The sequence below is a fragment of the Bison bison genome, unplaced genomic scaffold (assembly GCF_000754665.1).
Source record: "Bison bison bison isolate TAMUID 2011002044 unplaced genomic scaffold, Bison_UMD1.0 scf7180017864462, whole genome shotgun sequence".
Lineage (NCBI taxonomy): Eukaryota > Metazoa > Chordata > Mammalia > Artiodactyla > Bovidae > Bison > Bison bison.
The window spans coordinates 4,492,619-4,518,275 of NW_011495024.1; positions in this window are offsets into that span (position 1 = coordinate 4,492,619).

Consider the following 25,657-nt stretch of genomic DNA (forward strand, 5'->3'; position numbering starts at 1 on the left):
ATAAGAAACTGTAGAATGCATAAAGATTCAAGTGATTCAATCGGGTTAGACAGACAATACACACAAATTTCCAATCCCTCAGTTCAGCTCAGTTCGATTCAGTTGCTCAGTCATGTCCAAATCTTTGCAACCTCATGGATGGTAGCGTGCCAGGCTTCACTGTTCATCATTAACTTCTGGAGCTTACTCAAACTCATGTCCATTGAGTTGGTGATGCCATCCAACCATCTCATCCTCTGTCATCCCCTTCTCCTCCTGCCTTTGATCTTTCCCAGCATCAGAGTCTTTTCAAATGAGTCAGCTCTTCACATCAGGTGGCCAAAGTACTGGAGTTTGAGCTTCAGCATCAGTCCTTCCATTGAACATTCAGGACTGATTTCCTTTAGGATGGACTGGTAGGACCTCCTTGCAGTTGAAGTGATTCTCTAGAGTGTTCTCCAAAACCACAGTTCAAATGCATCAATTCTTGGGTGCTCAGCTTTCTTTATAATCCAGCTGTCACATCCATACATAACTATGAAAAGAAGAGGAGCAAAAAGCGAAGGAGAAAAGGAAAGATATACCCATTGGAATGCAGAGTTCCAAAGAATAGCAAGGAGAGTAATAAAGCCTTCCTCAGTGATCAATGCAAAGAAATAGAGGAAAACAACAGAATGGGAAAGACTAGAGATCTCTTCAAAGAAATTAGAGATGCCAAGGGAATATTTAATGCAAAGATGGGCTCAATAAAGGACAGAAATGATATGGACCTAACAGAAGCAGAAGATACTAAGAAAAGGGGGCAAGAATACACATAAGAACTATACAAAAAAGATCTTCACGACCCAGATAATCATGATGGTATGATCACTCACCTAGAGTCAGATGTCCTGGAATGTGAAGTCAAGTGGGCCTTAGGAAGCATCACTATGAACAAAGCTAGTGAGGTGATGGAATTCCAGTTGAGCTATTTCAAATCCTAAAAGATGATGCTGTGAAAGTGCTGTACTCAATATGCCAGTGCATTTGGAAAACTCAGCAGTGGCCACAGGACTGGAAAAGGTCAGTTTTCATTTCAATCTCAAAGAAAGGCAATGCCAAAGAATGCTCAAACTACCACACAATTGCACTCTTTTCACACGCAAAGAGTTGGACACAACTGAGTGACTGAACTGAACTGAACAGACGCTAGTAAAGTAATGCTCAAAATTCTCCAAGCCAGGCTTTAGCAATATGTGAACCGTGAACTTCCAGATGTTCAAGCTGGTTTTACAAAAGGCAGAGGAACCAGAGATCAAATTGCCAACATTCGCTGGACCACTGAAAAAGCAAGAGAGTTTCAGAAAAACATCTATTTCTGTTTTACTGACTATTCCAAAGCCTTTGACTGTGTGGATCACAATTAACTGTGGAAAATTCTGAAAGAGATGGGCATACCAGGCCACCTGACCTACCTCTTGAGAAATCTGTATGCAGGTCAGGAAGCAACAGTTAGAACCGGACATGGAACAACAGACTGGTTCCAAATAGGAAAAGGAGTACGTCATGGCTGCATATTGTCACCCTGCTTATTTAACTTATATGCAGAGTACATTATGAGAAAAGCTGGGCTGGATGAAGCACAAGCTGGAATCAAGACTGCTGGAAGAAATATCAATAACCTCAGATATGCAGATGACACCAGCCTTATGGCAGAAAGTGAAGAAGAACTAAAGAGCCTCTTGATGAAAGTGAAAGAGGAAAGTGAAAAAGTTGGCTTAAAGCTCAACATTCAGAAAATGAAGATCATAGCATGTGGTCCCATTACTTTATGGCAAACAGATGTGGAAACAGTGGAAACAGTGACAGATTATATCTTTTGATGCTCCAGAATCACTGCAGATGGTGACTGCAGCCATGAAATTAAAAGACGCTTACTCCTTGGAAGGAAAGTTATGACCAACCTGGATAGCATATTCAAAAGCAGGGACATTATTTTGCCAATGGTGGTCCATCTAGTCAAGGTTATGGTTTTTCCAGTAGTCATGTACGGATGTGAGATTTGGACTATAAGAAAGCTGAGCGCCGAAGAATTGATGCATTTGAACTGTGGTGTTGGAGAAGACTCTTGAGAGTCCCTTGGAGAGCAAGGAGATCCAACCAGTCCATCCTAAAGGAAATGATCCCTGAATACTCATTGGAAGGACTGATGCTGAAGCTGAAACTCCAATACTTTGGCCACCTGATGCAAAGAGCTGACTCATTTGAAAAGACCTTGATACTGGGAAAGATTGAAGGTGGGAGGAAAAGGGGATGACAGAGGATGAGATGGTTGGATGACATCTCCGACTCAATAGACATGCGTGAGTAAACTCCGGGAGTTGGTGATGGACAGGGCAGCCTGGCGTGCTACAGTCCATGGTGTTGCAAAGAGTCTGATACAACTGAGTGACTGAACTAAACTGAACAATTTTTAATAAAACAAAAGTGATCTGTTAGTAAACAGTATTTCTATCCTTCAAACCAGAAGTTCCATCTTTCGTATAACTGTTGTTCTTTTTATTTCCCCATATTACAGTACTTGTTAGTGGCATATAGTCTCAGTTGTCCAAGTATGAAGCTTAAAAATAATTTATTATTGATTTCTTCCAAACCTCTACTATCCTAAAGAAAGGAATCTGCTCTTTATATCCATTACAACAGCCCTGTGCCAAAAACACTCACATGTGTGCTCAGACACACAGAAATATTCATGCTGCCTCTCCTGTACATTTCAACACTATCGTCATCCAAATCTTTATTATCACTTTTCTTTGAACTCGGACATAAGGCCACTGCTTGATGGCTTCTCCTCATAATAGACTATAGTTTACGCTACCATTAGCTGAAGCCCAAAAAGCCAGCTATGTTCATTTTACTTAGTGATCTAAAGACTTCAGTGATGCCCTTCTGCTTATAAACTGAAGGTTAAACCTTCTGGTCACACATTTGAGATCCTCTACCGTCAACTGCCTCTCCTAATTTCATCTCTCATAACAGTTCCTGAAATATAGGTGACACTGTACTAAATTTGATGACACTCAAGTTCAACCAGAATTTATTTCATGTTTCTTTGCACTTTCTTAAGTCACTTCCTCTGATTAAATGTACCAATCTTCTCCTTTAACCTTTGGAAATGTCTTCATTGTTTAAGGCATACTCTAGATGTCACATTCTCCATGAAAATTTTCCAAATTCTATTTATGTAAAAGAATAGTACTCCATTGGCTTGAATTGATTTTTAATTATTTTTGCTTCTATAATAGCTGCTTGTATAATTGTCTTATCTCCTTTAATGGATTATCACCTCTTTTAGGACAAGCACCAGCCTTAGTCACTTTAAATTCCATCAATGAGCTTAATGGCTTGCACAAAAACCTTAATAAATATTTGTTACGTAAATTAGTTGTATGAGTAAATGTTTGAGTGAATTTGAAGAAGGCTGGAACTTTGTATCAGCAGCCAGTGTTTATGATTCTCAAACGCAGTAAGACATTATAAGCATGATTGCATGTTGATATATTACATATAGCATACATATATACACACTCAAGTACATATGTATATATGTATATACATATACATCCACACACATATTTCTATATATTAACACACACATAGACATATATAGTTTTAAAGTCAGATGCATCGAAGAAGATCAGATTTTTTAGAACTTAAATATTAAAAGTAACATATTATATATAAATAATGTTACATTTTTTAAAAAATTAATTTTCATCATAGTCTGAAAATATATACATACCTTTAAAACAGTTTATTCCCTTTTGCATAGTCTCTTTTACACACATGTAAAGAACCACATGAGAGGCATTAGAAATTGAGAATACACCGCTCTATGTCCCTGCATTCTCACTTGCTCTTGATTAGGGATGGGGCTGATGTATTAGTATTAATCACAATTTTCCCTCTCCTTGTGGAAAGTGCAGTATTCATAGCAAATAATGATGTATCACGGAGGTAAGTGAAGTTGAAACAAAATGTATAGAGACCATTACGACAGTAATAGTCCAGACAGATATAATAAACATCAAGAGATGGTTGCTGTTTTGTGTCATGGCAAATGCAAAGTCCCCATTCTGTAGCTGGGCTCATAGACTTGTTTATCCCCTTTGCCATTTTACCGTTCAGTTTACTATGTAGTGATCGTTCGACAAGATGAAAAAGAGAAAATCTTCCATTGAGCAACATCATGCTGTCACCTAGCTCTTTCCAGCGAGAAGATAGGATGCAACAAGGTTATTAAATGAAGTAGCACTGTTACATATTGGAATGCGGTGAATATATAGAATTTTTTTCTCAGCTCTTTTGCATCACAAAATCTCAGCCTTTGCCCCTAGAAGAATGGTTTTTGTATATGACTCACTTTTTGGAGAGTTTTATCCTATATCCTCTTGCCTGCTTCAAAACAGATGACCTAAAACAATAAAACAGGATACTAGAGAGGGCAAATATGCATCATAATTAAGTCAAGCAAGAAATATTGAAATAGAAAACAGATCAAGTTTACCCTTATTTTGAGTTGCTATTTCGCAGAGATGCAAAATAATTTTACATTCTTTAATATGGAAATGGACAGTAAACTGTTCATTCGTAGACCAAATCTCCTAAGGCCGGTGGAATTTTGTAACCATAAGGCATTTACATGCTTTACCAGTCCAATCCAAAACTGAGGCTTTGATCCCTCAGAAAGCATCCACTAGCATTATAAAGCAGCTAGGCTCCAAAACATTCTCTGACATAAATTGTATCAACATTGTCTTAGGTCAACCTTGTAAGGCAATAGAAATAAAAACAAAAATAAACAAATAGGGCATAATCAGACTTAATCTTTTGTACAACAAAGGAAACCATAAAAAAATGAAAAGACAACCTATAGAATATGAGAAAATATTTGCAAATGATGAGAGTGGCAGAATTTTGTCTCCAAAATATACAAACAGCTTTTATAACTCAATAACAAAAAAACAAACAACCCAATTGAAAAAAGGGCAGAAGACCTTAATAGACACTTATCCAAAGAAAACAAACAGGTAGTGAAAGGGCATATGAAAAGATGCTCAACATCACTAATAATTAGACAAATGCAAAGCAAAACTAGGACCATCTCACAATGGTACCTCACACTGGTCAGAATGGCCATCATCAAAAAGCTTACAAGTAATGAATACTGGACAGGGTGTGGAGAAAAGGGAACCCTCCTACATGTTGGTAGGAACATAAACTGGTGTAGCTACTACAGAAAACAATACGGAGTTTCCTCAGAAAACTGAAACTAGAGTTGTCATATGATCCAGAAATTCTACTCCTGGGCATATACCTGGACAAAACTATAATTCAAAAAGATACATGCACCCCTATGTTCATAGCAGCACTGGTCACAATAGCCAAGACATGGAAACAAAGTAAACATCCACTCATAGATGAATGGATAGAGAAGATGTGGTACATACATACAATGGAATACTTTTCAGCCAAAAGATAACTGCTGCTGCTGCTGCTAAGTCGCTTCAGTCGTGTCCGACTCTGTGCGACCCCATAGACTGCAGCCTACCAGGCTCCTCCGTCCATGGGATTTTCCGAGCAACAGTACTGGAGTGGGGTGCCATTGCCTTCTCCAAAAGATAACCAAGTAATGCCATTTGAAGCAACAGGGATGGACCTAGAGATTACCATACTAAGTGAAGCATATCAGAAAGAGAAAGACAAATGTTATATGATATCACTTATATGTGGAATATAAAATATGACACAAATGCATTTATCTATAAAACAGACACAGGCTCAGAGAGATCAGACTTGTGGTTGCCAAGGGGCAGAGATGGAGGTAAAAGGCTGGGCTGGGAGTTAGGAGCTAGTAGATGGAAACTGGCTATTCCTTGTAGCTCAGTCAGTAAAAAGTCTGCCTGAAATTCAGGAGACCCGGGTTCAATTCCTGGGTCAGGGAGATACCCTGGAGAAGGAAATGGCAACCCACTCCAGTATTCTTGCCTGGAGAATCCCACGGACAGAGGAGCCTGGCAGGCTACATTCCATGGTGTAGCAAGAGTCAGACATGACTTAGTGGCTAAGCACACAGCACACAAATTCAGATGCAAACTATTGGGATTAACAATAAGGTCTTACTGTACAGACAAGAAACTGTATCTGATCTTCTGGGATTAAACCATAGTGAAAAAGTATATTATGTATATTTGTGTGTAACTGAGTTACTTTGTAATACAGCAGACATTAGCACAATAATGTAAATCAACAATACTTTGGTTGGAGAAAAAGGATGAAAAAAAAAATGTAGGGAGTCCCGTAGTGGTCTAGTGGTTAGGATTCTAGGCTGGGCTTTCACTGATACGGCTGCCTTCAATCCTTGGTCCAGGAACTGAGATGCTGCAAGTCCCACAGAGAAGCCAAAAAAAAAAAAAAAACTGAAGTCAAGAAAATACTGGAAAAAATGTAATAAAAGAAATACAAGAACATCCAATGTTTCACCAGAAAATGAGGAATATAGGTGAGGGATCACCTTTTCCCTCATGGAAGAGGATGTAGAATGGAGCCGGGGGAGTTCAGAGACATTGGTAGCCAATAGACTGTAGGAGAATCTGAAGCAGGCAAGTTGTAAGACAAACTGCTCCTACTGTTTACACCCATTCTTTATGTTCTCTTTGCTTACCTCCTAGTGTTTAGTTACCTCTTTTAATGGAAATATCCTTCTTGCCTAGGCTCAGGCATGATGAACCAAGGGAACAGCAGTGTTGACAGAATAAAACCTGAAATATTTAGTCATTTCTCTCTTCCTGTTTCCAGGGTCTATTTTCAGATTTAAAACAGAGGGTCTGAATTTCCTTAAATTGTTGAAGGCCATGTTCTCCCAGGAGAAACACTACCACAACAAGACTTCCAACAGAAAGTTATTACCTCTGAATTTCCTGGCAACCAACACAGAGAAACATGACTTGCTAGAGTTATTTAATCCGATACGATGCACAACACCACTTTAGAAGACACAAACCTTTATTTGGCACTATGCTTTAAAAGGATTTACTATTTTATTTACATTATAAAAAGGATTCTAAACATCAAAATTGGCAGTATCTCCAAGGCAGGTGTGCGAAAGAGGAAAACACCTTGTCTGATTTTTTGCATCACATTTTATACACAGTGAAATTTACAGTCTTAATATTAAATTATAACTTTCTAACCTCCTCTTCTCTGTGATTATTAGATACATCTTAGATCTTAGATCTAAGTGATCTTAGATCACTTTTTCTTCCAGGCATGTGTTTACCAGGTACTTTACATGGTCTTCCTTGAATATTAATTAGCCCTACTTTACTTAAGAGATAATCTGTTTATAAGATGCAAAATAAATTAATTGGAAAATAAGCATCATTTAATTATAAAAATGAATACACATACAAATATAAGAGAAACTGGGAGAGAGAGAAATGGGAAGCAGGTTCTAATAATTACACTTAATTTTTTTGTTGTTGTACAATATTCCTTTCTCCAAGTCTGCTATTTTTCTCTTAGAAATCTTTCTGGTATAGCACACCCTAAAGAAGAATAATGTTATAAAGAGTTGTAGAAAATAAATATTTTGGATGTGTTGGTTATTTCTGAGTGCATTATTTCCTTACCACACTGGTTCTTAGCATCTCTATTATCTGAAGCCCATTTAGATGTATATTTTTTCCTTTGATTCCTTAGGATCCTACATTATGATGGATCCTTGCTGCTGCTGCTGCTTCTGCTGCTAAGTCGCTTCAGTCCTGTCCGACTCTGTGCGAACCCATCGACGGCAGCCCACCAGGCCTCCCCGTCCCTGGGGTTCTCCAGGCAAGAACACTGGAGTGGGTTGCCATTTCCTTCTCCAATGCATGAAAGTGAAAAGTGAAAGTGAAGTCGCTCAGTCGTGTCCGACTCTTCGTGACCCCATGGACTGCAGCCTACCAGGTTCCTCCATCCATGGATTTTCCAGGCAAGAGTACTGGAGTGGGGTGCCATTGCCTTCTCCATGATGGATCCTTAGAAACTGCATTAAAATGTAAGACCTCCTTCACCCCTTATCTAGAGTCTCCACAGGTCAACATAAATAAAATCAATTTAAAAGGTCATCAATACCATTTCACAGCTAAAACTGTTCTTCCTGTTGAGCTCTTATTTTTTAAAGACCATAAATACTGGGGTGATCACACAATAACAATTACTTATTAAGGGGTATATTATGCTTTTGAAACAGCACGGGATTAATAACAATATTATTCCAAAGGTATCCAAAAATGAAATAAAAATTTTTGTCACAGTATATTCTTTCATCAACAGATTTCATAATAAATTTAGTTTTCCCTCAAGATAGTGAGCGGTGGGATACTAATTTTATGCTAATTTTGACTTTGATTCCTCTATTCCATTAATTTATTCATCAGCAGTGACATGCCCTGAACTTCAGAATAAAGCCAAAGGCCTCTAGAGATTGAGTTAATTAGGTCAATGGGAAGGAGAGTATATAAAGTTCAGTGTGCCAGCTCCTTTAAAATAGTGAAAAGTCCATAACTAACCCCACTTATTTTAAAGTTAATTATGAGCTCTTCCTAGATTTTACTTTCTAGGATGATTGTGTGATATACTATTTAAAAAGTTGGAATAGTTGATATTTCTTTGCAAAATTCTCCTGATAAAGAGGAATATTTACAAAAGTTGTTAAATATCATTTTTCTTTTGCTCCATTTTTCCCGCAGTGGACAATATGACTTATGAATGTGATTCAAGTGTGAAAGATTTGGGTATAGCTTGTGTGTGTGTGTGTGTGTGTGTGTGTGTGTGTGTAGTATAGGTGCTAGTGGTAAAGAATCTGCTTGCCAATGCAGGAGAGATGAGAGATGCAGGTTCAATCCCTGGGACAGGAAGATCCCCTGGAGTAGGAAATGGCACCCCATTCCAGTATTCTTGCCTGGAAATCCCATGGACAGAGGAGCCTGGTGGACTGCAGTTCACAGGGCCACAAAGAGTCAGACACCACTGAGATACTGAGCACACACACACACGGAAAGCTTTGGTACTCGGTCTTGGCCTCTGGGAGGCAAACTCTAAACCCTCAGAACATCATTTCTGACATGAATGTAACAATACGATTTAGGGTAGGGGCTGGCCACTCACACTAGATAGTCTAAGAGTGTGATTTGGGGTGGGGGTTTTGGGTCACACAGTAACAGCTGACTCTTTAAAGGAACTGGACTCTGAGATGGGCCATATGGGTGGTCAACTATGCCTCAGTGATGGAACCCCATTAAAGTCTGGACCCAGGGCTTGTGTGAGCTTTCTCAGTTGCCATCACTCAGTACTTATTATCATGTAATGATGCCAGGAAAGTGATACTGTTCCTGACTCTACTCTGAGAGGACAACTGGAAAATTCAGCAACTTCTAGGACTCGGCTCTAAATCCCTCTTCCCTTGGCTGATACTAACCAGTACCCTTCAGCTGCAATCATCTATAAACATGAGTGTAACAGCTTTCTAGAGACCACTCTTATTTACAAAAAGCTTTGCTTGGAATATATAATTTCACTCTCAAATATCCTTCTGTTTGGGTTGGGATGGGTATTGCTGAAGCACTTCTATTCCTAGCTCATGAAGAGGGCCATAAACTCAAGTTTAAACATAATGGCTTTGAAGAGCTCACTAAGATTTCTCATGCTTTGGGTCTTTCCCAGTCTCACACTTTTGTTTCTTTTTGATGATTAGTAAGAAAGAGACATGAAAGGATCTAAAGAGAGAATATCAAATGTGCCACTAATCCTTAGAGGGAGCAACTATTCGGGGCAGGAGTAGGGTGACCAAGTCCTTAGAGGTACCAGACAGGTAGATGCTGGAGCACAAAAGATCTGCTGAGAATTTACCTTAAGGCTTAAGTTTGGGAAGAATTGGGAAGATTGCTGAAAAGAACTTCAGTGGTAAAAGTACTTGTAAGCTTTACTATGCAAGAAAAAATTGCAAAATAAACAGTCTGTCCTTGGTATCAACACATGCCATTTATATTTTCATTCCACTTTTCTGTTATCCAACCCAAAGGTCTTGCATGTGGCTCTGGGACACTGCATGCCAGACCTGTCATCATTTCATATCATGAACATAATTCTTATACATATGCAAAGCATATTATAGATTATCAGGTAATTTAAACCTAATTGTTAATTAGATTACAGATGACTGTGTTATTCTCTCATGGCAATTTATACTTCAGTTCAGTTCAGTTCAGTTCAGTCACTCAGTCATGTCTGACTCTTTGTGACCCCGTGAATTGCAGCATACCAGGCCTCCCTGTCCATCACCAACTCCCGGAGTTCACTCAGACTCACGTCCATCGAGTCAGTGATGCCATCCAGCCATCTAATTAAGGAACAGCAATGCCTTCGGTTGAAGAAATGAACACTGAGATTCCAGACACCATAATTTCAGGCCAATGGGAAGAGATATTTAATACTTTTATTGTTTGTTCTTCCAGACATGTCTTAGGTTTGATTTTCTAATCTGTTGGGACTGGGAGGGGGTCATGTAACTAATTCTGGCTGGAGTTGTATATTTAAGTGCTGGAGCACTGAATTACCAGTGTAATACTGTAGAAAGCTCTCTCTCCCTCTCAGGTGTTCCCTGTCTCTTCAGATTGAGTTCCTGAGCAGCTATAAGAAACAGTGCGCCACAGCTCTCAACAAAAATAAATTGGAAGTGGGAACAAGAAATAAAACTGTGTTTTTTCAAGCTACCAAGTTTTTTGGTTTGTTTGTTCATTCAGAATAATCTAGCCTATCCAGAATAATAATGTGCATGGGTATGTGATGTGGTGGTAGGGGGCAGTATATAACCTCGCAGAAGTCAGTTCGTCATCTATGAAAGGATGGTAATATAGTAATCTGGTTCACGGGGCTGTTGAAAAGATTAAATCATCATTATATGTCCAAAGTGGTAAATTTGGACTTCAACACAGTGTAAATATCCAATGACTATTAGGTTATTAGTATGGCAGCACATGATATTACAGCAACTCTTTATGGATAAGCTATTACAGAAAGTTTACACCATACATACAATATGAATTTACTATGAATTTACCACTTCCACCATCAAATCATTAATACATTTAAAATATTAATATCAGGCTAAGAAAGCAGTATTAAATAAGATCTGTTGAAAAAAGTCATATTTTTCTTAGCTTTATGGATAGTTTGAATCATTCATACCCTCACTGAGAAGCAGCAGAACAAAGTGAGGATATCTGGAAGCAGGTATTCAAAAGCACTTCCTTTAGTTAACAGTTTTGTGATGCTGGGAGTTACTTAAAATTCTAACAATTAGGTTCCTCATTTTCAAAATTCAGCTGACGCACTCTGGTTTATAATCCATATCTATTAATCAATCAATCTATCTACTTCTGTAATAGCTATTTATTTAATTTTTCAAGAACATCTCCTTTCTCCCAAAAACCACCCCCACATTATTTCTTGGGAACTATTCCTCTTTTGAGTCCAAACAGATACTTCCAGTGTGCCCCACTAATCACAGAAGCCATTCTCCATTCGACCTCTCCCCTGCCATCCTAGCTACAGATGGCACACTCCCAACAATGAATCAGACTTTGATGTAATTTTTCATACTAGAACTAATAATGGGAAAAAGTCATTTCATATCTGATGAGAGAGTTAGAAAGATGAAGCCATAGTTGCCAGCAGCCAAGGGCCCAATTTCATGGCAAGAGTCGCTCAGAAAATAAAGCCTTTTCCACAAGGCTAAGATGAGAGTTGGAGATGCTGTGTGTTTCTCCACTTTCAATTATTCGTGAGTTCCTGTTAGTCACTGAGTCATGTCTGACTCTTTGTGATCCCATGGACTGCAGCATGCCAGGTTTCCACATCCTTCACTGTCTCCCAGAGCTTGTTCAAACTCATTTCATGAGTTCCTGGAAATACCCTCATCTGACTTCAACATGTTTATGTAAGCCAATATAGTCTCTTTTGCCTCAGCTAATTTGCTAGTTTTATTTTTATGTGGCTAACTGTTTTCATTTTTAAATCATTTTTAACCAAATGAATTCTGACTACTGTTCTTTAGTCCCTAATTTATAGTGACTGCTCAATAAATTTTATTTTTCTTCTGTGTTTCCTCTATTTCATAATTTTATGTAGAATAACAATTTCTAAAGAATAGGAATTGCTTTCAGGGGGTCTTTAGGATCAAAACTAGGCATTCTTTGTCCTTTTTATGGTGTTGAATTTACACTGATGGTTCAAAAACAGTGGTGGTGAAGACTGCTGGTGCCTAAGCACAAATTAGGACAATGGCCTTAGGGGAGCCATTGTATTTTTCCCTCCATATGCTTGCAGGACAAAAAGAAAAAAAAAAAAAAACTAGTTAGCTGGTTTCATGTAAGAATGTCCTTGATAAAGCAGCAAAAATTACTAATTTTATAATATGTTGATCCTTGAGTCATACTTTAATAATGACTACATGCTACTGATGCAGTATCATCAGACTTCCTGATGAGATTATTGGTGATACTGACAAATGTAGTTTTTGTTGCTGAATAAGGAAATGTGGCAACAAGATCTGCATAACACAAGTAAGCCATCATTTTCCAAATGGACAGCATATAATTTAACAAAATTTTTCATGGGTAAGTAGTCTATTCACATCAAAAAACAGATCAATGATTTAAAGATAACTATGAAAAGTTTATTAGTATAATTTCAGATTTGTCATTCCAACAAACCTTTAAACCTGCCACTTGTAAAATTTTTATGTAGAGTTAAAAAAGAACCACCACAATTATCTGTAAAGGCTATTTACAGATTAAAAAAAAACTCCCCCTCCTTCCAGTTACCTATCTGTGCAAGGTCAGATTCTTTTCATATATTTCAGGCAAAAAAACAGTGCCATTGCTAAAATACTGAAGTTATTTTATTCCCCTGACATAGAGCCCAGGTGATGACCATGACGTTGGCAAAGTCAAGTACTTCTACCAGCAAGCTAGAAACAAGGAATTGAGACTCATGGCCAGGCTTCATAGGGAAAGCAACCACAGAAGAAGAGATATCATACTGCAGCTTGAGGAAATCCGGAGATCTCTAAAAATTTCCAGTATTTTTTAAGTGCTGTAATAGGTAATATTCACTTTCCATTGACCATCTTTACCCATGAAATTACAACAAACTGTGGAGTTATACTGAAAGATTTAGTTTAGTTAGTGAAAAGAAAACTGCCAGCTGGCATTATCTGCTGGAAGCATCAGAGACACATGGCACAAGGGCTTTTCCAAAACTTTTCTAATTGGATGAATGTGGAACATTTCTCAAGATTAATAAGGGTGTCAAATCATGTCCAGCTGGCAACCCTGAGATCTCACCAAGTGTTTAATCACACAACATGGGAGCATCAAAGCAACATTAAGTAGTGTCCTGGAGACCCTGCTCAGTGGAGGGTAGTTCCTCTTGTGGGCTGCCAAGCTTACTTTTACCTGTGATTGGTGACCACTGCCTAAGGCTAAAACTCAGAGTAAATAGCAACAGTGTTCAAAATAAAGACTTATCGAAAAGAAGCAAATATTACTTACAGCCACAAGCCAATCTGACATCTTCCATGCTGTTCCCATCTGCTTCAGATATTCATATTGGACAGTTCTCAAATGATAGCAGATGTCCCAGCTAGAAAAAAAAATTAATCAGTTGAAAACTATGCCATTAGCTAGCTGATTTTATACTTCCAGAAGTCAGAAACTGCTTTTGGCCATTACCTTGACTCCTCAATTTAAAACCAGCTCTCTTATAAAACGAACAGTGTTTGCTTAGCTATGTAGAGTTTATAACATGAAACATCTTTAAGCTTAAGTAGCCAGGTGAAAAGGTTGCACTGACCTACACACACACACACACACACACACACACACACATGTATATCTTTCTTTTGGAGGAGGGGGGCACTTTCCCAGTGGCTCAGAGAGTAAAGAATCTGCCTGCAATGCAGGAGACCTGGGTTTGATTCCTGGGTTGGGAAGATCCCCTGGAGAAGGAAATGGCAACCCACTCGAGTATTCTTGCCTGGAAAATCCCAAGGACAGAGGAGCCTGGCAGGCTACAGTCCATGGGGTTGCAAAGAGTTGGACATAACTGAGCAACTAACACACTAAAAACCAATTTAGAAGGGAAAAAATACAGCCAAGTAGTATAGAACCTCTTGTAAAGAGTGACTGTAAAAGGGTTGAGGGAAGCAAGTCATAGCTGGAGGGATGCAGGGAGTTTAATCATTTGCCAGTTTTTACACTGAGTTGAGAAGTCTGTTGAGCCAGTGGGCCCTGACCAAGGTGCTGAATTTGTGCGCCTGCTGTTTCCTCCTTGCAAGATTTACCCTGAGGAACTAGAAAATGGATGAGGGGCGGGGAGTAGATTTTCTTTGCAGACCAGTGGCAGGAGTCGATCCAGCACAGCAGTGGTTGTGTAAGATAGGAGAACTGCTAAAAACCTTTGTTTTTCCTCTGACCCTGCTTTGCTGGCCTCCACATTTGCCATGAGCAAGAACTCTGCTCCAGATATTCATAAGAGTATGTAAAGTCAACACAGGGCTGAAGCCCTCTTTTTCTTATTGAGAGAAAGTGAAAAAAATACAAAACAAAACAGAAAACCAGTGGCAATAACAGTTTTTGGGCAGTTGCTTTCTGATTCTCTCCTCTAAATGGGGTAATTTTAATCTAGCCCAGCTACTTGAAGTGATATCTAGGACCAGCAGTATAACCATCATTTGCGAGTTTATTAGAAATGTAGAATCTAGGGTCCCACCCAGTCCTCTTGAAGTAAAAAATCTGAATTGTATTATGGTGTCCTAGGAAAAGGGTGAAAATCAGACCTAAGAGTTGTTTTTAGGAAGATAGTAATTGACTATAGTTCTTAGGTATATATGACTTATCTATTCTTAGGTCTGTGCACAGGTTCAGGACCATCCTTGGGCTTATCTGTTCTCTGTCCAATGTTACCCTTTGCAAAATGCTTAGGAGAGTAATTAGGCTTCTCTAGTCTCCTTTCAAATTCTCTTCTCTCTTTTCATATGCTTAAGGTCATTTAAATTGCTGGTCCCTTTGCTGCAGAGATTCAGGTTGTCAAAAGCAGAGTAAATTACTCTCTATCCCACAGATACACTCCTTCTCCAGGGGTAAAATAAGCACACAAAGACACGGGAGGGGCACAATCATTTATTTTTTTAAAGCCTGCAGGATTACAGATTTGAATCCTGCAGATGGATCATGTGGAAAGAGACACGTGTACCCCAATGTTCATCGCAGTACTGTTTATAATAGCCAGGACATGGAAGCAACCTAGATGTCCATCAGCAGATGAATGGATAAGAAAGCTATGGTACATATACACAATGGAGTATTACTCAGCCATGAAAAAGAATGCATTTGAAGCAGTTCTAATGAGATGGATGAAACTGGAGCCTATTATACAGAGTGAAGTAAGCCAGAAGGAAAAACACCAATAGAGTATACTAACGCATATATATGGAATTTAGAAAGATGCTAACAATAACCCGGTGTACGAGACAGCAAAAGAGACACTGATGTATAGAACAGTCTTATGGACTCTGTGGGAGAGGGAGAGGGTGGGAAGATTTGGGAGGATGACATTGAAACATGTAAAATATCATGTAAGAAACGAGTTGCCAGGCCAGGTTCAATGCACGATACTGGATGCTTGGGGCTAGTGCACTGGGACGACCCAGAGGGATGGTATGGGGAGGGAGGAGGGAGGAGGGTTCAGGATGGGGAACACATGTATACCTGTGGCGGATTCATTTTGATATTTGGCAAAACTAATACAATTATGTAAAGTTTAAAAATAAAATAAAATTAAAAAAATAAATAAAATAACATAAAAGAGTTCAACAGTGAAAGAATATACATTTTATTTTAAGCACATACAGAGCATTTATAGAATTGTTTAGGTATTAGGAAATTTAAAAAACCCTGAATATGTTAAAAGTAGATTTAATACAGATTAAGATCTTTGATAACAAAATAATTACATTAGAATTAAATAATAAAAAGTAAACTAAAAAAGACATTCCAGAACATTTGGACACAAGAGAAAGCCTCCTAACTATGCAAGGGTTTAAGAAGAAATCAAAATAAAAATTTAAATAATATTTGGAATTGAAAGACTGTGAAAATCCGTATGTATCAAAATTGGGGAGGGCTATAAAATGGTATGAACCTAAAAAGTTAAAGCTCTAACTAATGAAGACAGCCAAAATTAATGAAGTGTGTCTATATTTAAGTTTACAGTGAAAATCCCAAAGAATACATGGGTAAGTTATTTAAGACAATATGAAAGCTTGCATTATAAGCTGGGTATAAAATTAATGTAGAAATAGTAACACATTTTTGTTTATCAGAAGTAAATAACTAGAAAATAAAGAGAGTATGCCATTTATGAGACTATCAGATAATATTGAAATAATCAGGAATAAATCTAACAAAAATATACTAAAGAACTTTCCTGGGGAAATTATAAGAACTTTATTGAGTGATACGGAAGAAGACTAAATGAATGAACAGGCAAACTGTGTTCATATATAAAAAGAATTATATTACAAAAATCTCACTTCTCTTTACTCTTTAGACTCAATGCAAATTCCAACAGGATATATTAGGAAACTTAAGAGATAATTCTAAAATGTCCAAGTGAGTCAGAAAGAGAAAGATAAATACCATATTCTAACAAGGACAGAAATAGTAGAGACCTAACAGAAGCAGAAGATATTAAGAAGAGGTGGCAAGAATACACAGAAGAACTATACAAAAAAGATCTTCATGACAAAGATAATCACAATAGTGTGATCACTCACCTAGAGCCAGACATCCTGGAATGTGAAGTCAAGTGAGCCTTAGAAAACATCACTACGAACAAAGCTGGTGGAGGTATGGAATTCCAGTTGAGTTATTTCAAATCCTGAAAGATGATGCTGTGAAAGTGCTGCACTCAATATGCCAGCAAATTTGGAAAACTCAGCAATGGTCAAAGGGCTGGGAAAGGTCAGTTTTCATTCCAATCCCAAAGAAAGGCAATGGCAAAGAATGCTCAAACTACTGCACAATTGCACTCATCTCACACGCTAGTAAAGTAATGCTCAAAATTCTCCAAGCCAGGTTTCAGCAATATGTGAACCATGAACTTCCAGATGTTCAAGCTGGTTTTAGACAAGGCAGAGGAACCAGAGATCAAATTGCCAACATCTGCTGGATCATGGAAAAAGCAAGAGGGTTCCAGAAAAACATCTATTTCTGCTATTGACTATGCCAAAGCCTTTGACTGTGTGGATCACAATAAACTGTGGAAAATTCTGAAAGAGATGGGAATACCAGACCACCTGACCTGCCTCTTGAGAAACCTGTATACAGGTGAGGAAGCAACAGTTAGAACTGGACATGGAACAACAGACTGGTCCAAATAGGAAAAGGAGTACGTCAAGGCTGTATATTGTCATCCTGGCTATTTAACTTATATGCAGAGTACGTCATGAGAAACGCTGGGCTGGAAGAAGGACAAGCTGGAATCAAGAGTGTCGGGAGAAATATCAATAACCTCAGAAATGCAGATGACACCACCCTTATGGCAGAAAGTGAAGAACTGAAAAGCCTCTTGATGAAAGTGAAAGAGGAGAGTGAAAAAGTTGGCTTAAAGCTCATCATTCAGAAAACGAAGATCATGGCATCTGGTCCCATCACTTCACGGGAAATAGATGGAGAAACAGTGGAAACAGTGTCAGACTATTTTTTTGGGTTCCAAAATCACTGCAGATGGTGATTACAGCCATAAAATTAAAAGATGCTTGCTCCTTGGAAGGAAAGTTATGACCAACCTAGATAGCATATTGAAAAGCAGAGACATGACTTTGCCAACAAAGGTCTGTCTAGTCAAGGCTATGGTTTTCCCAGTGGTCATGTATGGATGTGAGAGTTGGACTGTGAAGAAAGCTGAGCACTGAATAATTGATGCTTTTGAACTGTGGTGTTGGAGAAGACTCTTGAGAGTCCCTTGGACTGCAAGGAGATCCAACCAGTCCACCCTAAAGGAGGTCAGTCCTAGGTGTTCTTTGGAAGGAATGATGCTAAAGCTGAAACTCCAGTACTTTGGCCACCTCATGCAAAGAGTTGACTCATTGGAAAAGACTCTGATGCTGAGAGGGATTGGGGGCAGGAGGAGAAGGGAACGACATAGAATGAGATGGCTGGATGGCATCACCGACTCGAAGGACATGAGTTTGAGTGAACTCCGGGAGTTGGTGATGGACAGGGAGGCCTGGCGTGCTGCAATTCATGGGGTCGCAAAGAGTTGGAGACGATTGAGAGACTGAACTGAACTGAACACATATATACAGAATCTATAAAAATGGTACTGAAGAAGCTACTTTCAATGCAACAATGGAGAAACAGACATACAGAATAGACTTATGGACATGGACATGGACTTATAGACTTAGGACATCCCCTTTCCAGGGATTGAAGGACATATGGAAAGAGTAACATGGAAACTTACATTAACATATGTAAAATAGATAGCCTATGGGAATTTGCTGTATGGCTCAGGAAACTCAAACAGGGGCTCTGTATGAAACTAGAGGGGTGGGATGGGGAGGAAGATGCGAGGGAGCTTCAAAATGGGGAGGATATATGTATACAAAAAAGAATAATGTCCCAGAATTGTGTGTGTGTTGTGCATGCGTGTGTGCGTGCACATACACATGCATGGGAGCATACATGAATAAAAGTAGAGGTAGAGCAGTTACTATGATTCTTTATGAAATAGTGAATATGATAATCTAGTTTTTGTGTAAAAGAAGCAAATTAAGTAGTTAACCAATCAGAAACTGACTGAGCCATGTAAGTACAGATATTAGACATGGGTTAGAGGTAATATGATAAATGAGTAGGAATCGAACTAGATCGAAGTATCGAACAAGATAGTTTGATAAACTGAGTTGGAAAAATAATTTATATGGAAAAATATGAATGTTGGATTCCTTCCTGACATCATTTTAAAACAATAAACTCCATAGTTTAGCAGTTATAGGTTTTAGGACTAAATCTAAAAAAAAAAATTTGAGCATTGAAAATATCTTTAGAGTTCAATATATGTGTGGTGTCTTAAACAATGCATGAAAACAATTTTATTTAAGATAAATTACTAAACTTAAAATACTGATTAATCACATTTATTCATCAAAGATTTTTAAAGTAAAGAAATTTCAAACCTAACTTACAAACTGGAAAAAGATATTTACAATACACACAATTAGATCAATATCAAGAAAAATATATGAGCACAAATACCCCAAAAGAAAAACTGGCAAAGGAATAGACAGAAGTTCAACATTATTGGTCTTCAGGAAAATGCAAATCAAGACCACAATTAAATAGCATTTATAATGATTCTACCAGCAAAATGAGAAATTCTGTTCAAACAAAGTAGAGAGATCTGGGTCCACAGAATGCACTATACATTGTTAGTAATAAAGTAAATAAAAGTTTGAAACCACTTTGCAGCCAGTATGAAAACATTTTAACATTTCCTCCTGAAATCAAACACTCATATATGCTATGATTTAGCTATTCAACATCTAGATACATAACTAAGAGAAACTCTTGAATATTAATAGATGCATGTAAGAATATTTGTAGAAACATTGCTTTTATAATAGCGAAAATAACTCATTTCTTTTAAATAGGAAAATAGAATAAATTATGCCACATTCCCACAAAGGAATGTATAGTCAATATGAATAAGCTACTGTGAAATATAGAAAAATCTTAGTGCCACTATAGTCAGCACATAGAGTCCAAAGGACTGAATAAAAAGTGATACCTTTTTATGAAGTTAAAACATAATATACATACATACATATATATATATATATACACACACACATACATATATATGTATGTATATGTATGATCGAACTATGTATTCGGGAAAACAATGAAATGACAAATATAAAATTCAGAATGATGGTACATGATGTAAAGAAAACTAAATATCTAGATCTAGGTCAAGATCCTGGCACTGTGTTTTGGTTGGAGGGTTTAGAAGCATGTAACATTATTTGCAATAACTTGGTAAATAGCTAATTAAGTAAAATAGGTACATAAATGGGTTAATGATGACAATGTGTCATGAAACAGGACTGCACTGCTGCTAAGTCACTTCAGTCGTGTCTGACTCTGTGCGACCCCATAGACGGCAGCCCACCAGGCTCCCCCGTCCCTGGGATTCTCCAGGCAAGAACACTGGAGTGGGTTGCCATTTCCTTCTCCAATGCATGAAAGTGAAAAGTGAAAATGAAGTCGCTCAGTTGTGTCCGACCCTCAGCGACCCCATGGACTGCAGCCTTCCAGGCTCCTCCGTCCATGGGATTTTCCAGGCAAGAGTACTGGAGTGGGGTGCCATTGCCTTCTCCAGAAACAGGACTATAATGAAACTAATTTTGCCCTAATCAAGGTCCAAGACAACGACAAGAAAAATATGACCTCTGCTTAGAGGGAACCCATTGAAATTTTGAGTGTGAACATGTAGAAAAGTAATGAGATAAGCTCTAAGGTAAAGATGCTTCTTGGAAGAAAAGCTATGACCAATCTAGACAGCCTATTAAAAAGCAAAGATATTACTTGACCAACAAAGGTCCATCTAATCAATGCTCTGGTTTTTCCACTAGTTATGTATAGATGTTAGAGTTGGACTATAAAGAAAGCTGAGAACTGAAGTATTGATGCTTTTGAACTGTGGTGTTGGAGAAGACTCTTGAGAGTCCATTAGACAGCAAAGAGATCCAACCAGTCCATCCTAAAGGAAATCAGTCCTGAATATTCATTGGAAGGACTGATGCTGAAGCTGAAACTCCAATACTTTGGCCACCTGATGCTAAGAACTGACTCATATGAAAATACCCTAATGCTGGGAAAGACTGAAGGGGGGAGGAGTAGGGGACGAAAGAGGATGGGATGGTTGGATGGCATCACCAACTCGATAGACATGAGTTTGAGTAAGCTCTGGGATTTGGTGATGGACAGGGAAGCCTGGCATGCTGCAGTCCATGGGGTCGCAAAGAGTCAGACACAACTGAGTGGCTGAACTAAACTGACTGAAGATCCTCAAGAAGGCAGAGGAGTTAGATGTTAAGTATAGGTGGAAGGATTAGCCTTCAGTGAAGGAAGTGAGATCTGCTTTACTGTAGCAGAAGGAAGTAAACATATTCAGAAATTCTTATGTTTGCCTGTTTGTTATATGAAGATACTGAAATTCTGGAATACCAGTACCTGGAAATTTAGGATGTCCCCTACCTAATAACTTGATTCTCACATCACTGAAGTGAACTGGAGTTTGTGTGCATGTAGTTTGTTTGTGCTGGTGTGGGCCTAACCACTGAAAATGTTAGTGCATAGGAACACAAAAATAAATTTGAAGGGATAATAAGGTTTAAAATTAAGAAATATGTGCAAATATTTTATTTTGAATAAACAAACTTTTAGGTGGGGGGATCATTTAAATTAGCTTATTGCAAAGAATATCATTTAAATTAAGATTTTCAAATATGGGGGGAGGGATCACTTAGAAGTTTGGGACTAAAATATACATGTAAAATAGATAACCAACAAGGACCTACTGTATAGCACAGGGAACCATACTCGATATTTTGTAATAACCTATAACCTATAATTTAAAAGAATCTGAAAAAAAAATATATATATATAACTAAATCACTTTGCTGTAAACCTGAAACGAACACAACACTGTAAATCAACTCTATTTCAATACAAAAAAATTAAGTGAAAAAATTTTAAATATGAACTAGCACACAAACTCTAGTCTTCAAACTATAGAAGTTGAAGAACTGAAAAATAAGATATTGAATATCCTTTTTATATAGAAAGGTGAATGGCAAAGCTCAGGCCACATGATTTTTACTTTCAAACTTTTATAAATGTTTATATATTAATGAGATACTGTTATGTATAAAATTAAGAAGTTTTAAAAAGTTAAATTACTCTCAATCAATATTCTCAGAATCATCAGGCATTTAAATCCGACATGCAAATTGAAATGAAGGAGAATTAAATTTTTTTCAAAAGATTTGAAAGAAGGCAAAAACTTATTTACATGTAAGCTATCTTTATGCTTATTTCCAAAAATTTACTTCATGTTATTAAAAATTACTAAAAATTGTTTTATCAAGAAATGATAGAAAAATTATAAAATGTCATTTCTTTAGAATGATAAAATGTCATTTTAGACTTAATTTAGGAGAATTTTATTCCTAGCCATCCATTTTGAGGTTCATCATAAATTATGTCTAATCAAAGTATTATACTATTGGGGGGCAAGGGAGGAATCCTACTGAAAAACACATAGGCCAGGGTTTGGCAAACTATATCCCAGCGGTAAAATCCAGTCTGCCACCTTTTTGTACAGCCCACTACTTAAAAATGGTTTTACATTTTTAAATCATTGAAAAAAATAATATTTTGTGACAATGTAAGAAATTTAAATTTCAGTGTCTAAATAATTTTCATTAGCTCACAGCCATCTTCATTCATTTATGAAGTTTTTATGGCTGCTTTTCTGCTACTATGGAATAGCTATGACAGAGACAGTAGGGCCTGCAAAGCCCAAAATTGTTACTCTCTGACCTTTTAGGAAAAAGTCTGCTTATCTCTGATCTAGGGGATTCACATTTTAGATACTGTATATTAAAAAGTTAATTTTTTTGGCTTGTGGGACTCTCAGTTTCCAGACCAGGGACTGAATCTGGGCCCCAAGCAGTGAAAGCACGCAATCCTAACCACTGGACCACCAGGGAATTCCGAGAAAATGTTAATTTTTAATCAAGCTTTTCTAGGACAAAAAAGATGCCATGGAAAAGTATAAAATTATGCTATTATTTGTTTGTGGAATGCCCTCTTATTCCGTAAGTGGCTGAGCTTCTATATTCTATGTCAGGGCCTCTCAGCCATCAGCATGCTTCATGGTTTGTAACTGTGATGATGGCTTATTCCGAGGAATCTTTTTTTTTTTTTTTAAGAAAACAGTATCGGATGGCTTTTTTTTTTCTATAATAAAAACAAATGAATGCATTGATGACTAGAAGAATAAGACATTATATCACATAGTTACTTAGATAAAATATTAAACAAAAACTTATGGAAAAATCAAAGTAAACATTCAAGCACCAACATTATACATATCAAACCTACAATGCAAATTAATATATAAGCTTGTTAAATACACACTAAATTCATCTGTTGTGAACACAGAGAAACATTCACTCAAAATATCATTATAGATACAGTGGACAATATTCAAAGAAATTACGACTAAACCAATTATACATCTTTTCATTAGATGGAAACTTCTTTACTCAATCAGCCTCAAAATTCACAGTTATCTCCCTCAAAGCACTAAAGCATTGCACACAGCCCTAATCTTGAAAAGAAGGTACACATACACACTTTCATACTGTTAAAAGGCCTTATCAGTATGCATCTACTATACATAATGCATATACTCTTCAAAATTCAGAACTGATACAATTATGATACCACCATCAAAATTATGCATCCTGATAAACTTGATTTTTCCTGAAATGTACTTTAAGAAAAAAGTAACTATTTGAAAATCTATAAATTCTCTCTAACCAATAAAATAGAGAAGAAACTACTAGGTGTTACTTTTTTTTTCCTTTACTAGTTTAAATTTTTAAAATAATTTTGACTTCTCAACCAAAAAAAAAAAAAAATTGGAATTTACAACACAAGACCCATGATAGGATGTTCAGTTTAACAAAATTTGTATGGTTAACTGAAAAGCTATCTAATAAAAAAAATTATCTTCAAGGTATCAGAAATGTAGGAAGTAAACATTTGATTACAGTTTGGTTTTTAACTAATCCCTAATATGGACTTACATATTTAATTTCTCCTGGTTTAGTTTTAAAAAGGTTCAGTTCAGTTCAGTTCAGTTGCTCAGTCGTGTCCAATTCTTTGCAACCCCATAAATTGCAGCATGCCAGGCCTCCCTGTCCACCACCAACTCCTGGAGTTCACTCAAACTCATGTCCATCGAGTCAGTGATGCCATCCAGCCATTTCATCCTCTGTGGTCCCCTTCTCCTCCTGCCCCCAATCCCTCCCTGCATCAGAGTCTTTTCCAATGAGCCAACACTTCACATGAGGTGGCCAAAGTACTGGAGTTTCAGCTTTAGCATTGTTCCTTCCAAAGAACACTCAGGACTGATCTCTTTTAGAATGGACTGGATGGATCTCCTTGCAGTCCAAGGGACTCTCAAGAGTCTTCTCCAACACCACAGTTCAAAAGCATCAATTCTTCGGTGCTCAGCTTTCTTCACAGTCCAACTCTCACATCCTAGGAAAAATAAAAATGCGAAAAACTCTTGAAGCCTCCTAACACTTAAAAGTCCAGCAGGAGGACCAAGCCTAAGAACTTAGATCCTGAATTACGACTTCTTTTTTCTACCTTTCAGCAAGCCAACAAAATCTAGATAAGAAAGGTTTTAAAACAAGGCTTTAGCAACTGTTTGGAAATAAAAATACAGCATTTTTAAAACTCAGGAAATAAACTGAGAAAAGAAGGAAAAATGAGCGACACTGAACTTAGTACATGATTTATAAACACCACAGAAAAATCGAACACTGACCTCCACCCAAATGTTATTTAAAATACTATTTTGGAAAGTAAGGACATCTATGTGGCAACCGTAAAATACAATATTCCCCCAACTTTAGAGAGGCAAAAAATTAACTCAATCATTTCATGCAGCTTTGTACCATTTAAGCCTTATAAGCATGAAGAAAACTGGCTGGGAGAAAAAGAACTTTAAATCTTACTGAAAACTCAGAGAATTAAGCATGCCATGTCACCGGCATGGCCACGCCAAAAGCAACGGTGGCAGAACCGTGGGTTGTGGCACTGCAGGCATGGGAACCAGAAACCCACACACCACTTTCATACCAGGAATAGGAACACTCCATCTCACACCGGAAACAGGAACCCTCCATGGGATGCAGCCCTTCTCTGCACAGGCAAGCCTGTGCCTGAGGGTTAGTCACACAAATCCCGAAGAGGAAGAGGAGGAGGATCGGCCATTGCGGTGTAAAAGCATACTCAGCACTCTTTCTGCAGTAGAAAACAGATCTGGACTGAGTGCTCCGTGTAACCAATAGATGGCTCTTCTAAGACAACTGCTGGGAGCTTCAAAACTTCCTTCAGAAACCTGTCTAACTTACTAAGTATCATCAGGCAACTGGAATCTGACATCTGGGAGAAAACACGTCTCAATTTGTCCAGCATTTTCCCACCACACACATACTTCATTGCTAAAACAGGAAATACCGTCAGCTTGCCTCGGGCCTCACTGCCACAGACACGGATCAAGACGTTGAGGAGTTGAGAAGATGGTCCATGCCCACTGGTGAGGCGAGGGAAGGCACGTGCGCAGCTGGTAGTAGATGCATGAGGGTTGGTCTCAAGGCGGGACTCACTGATCTCAGGTTGTGTCCAGTGTATCCAGGTCGCCATTTCGGAAGCTTTTTGTCATG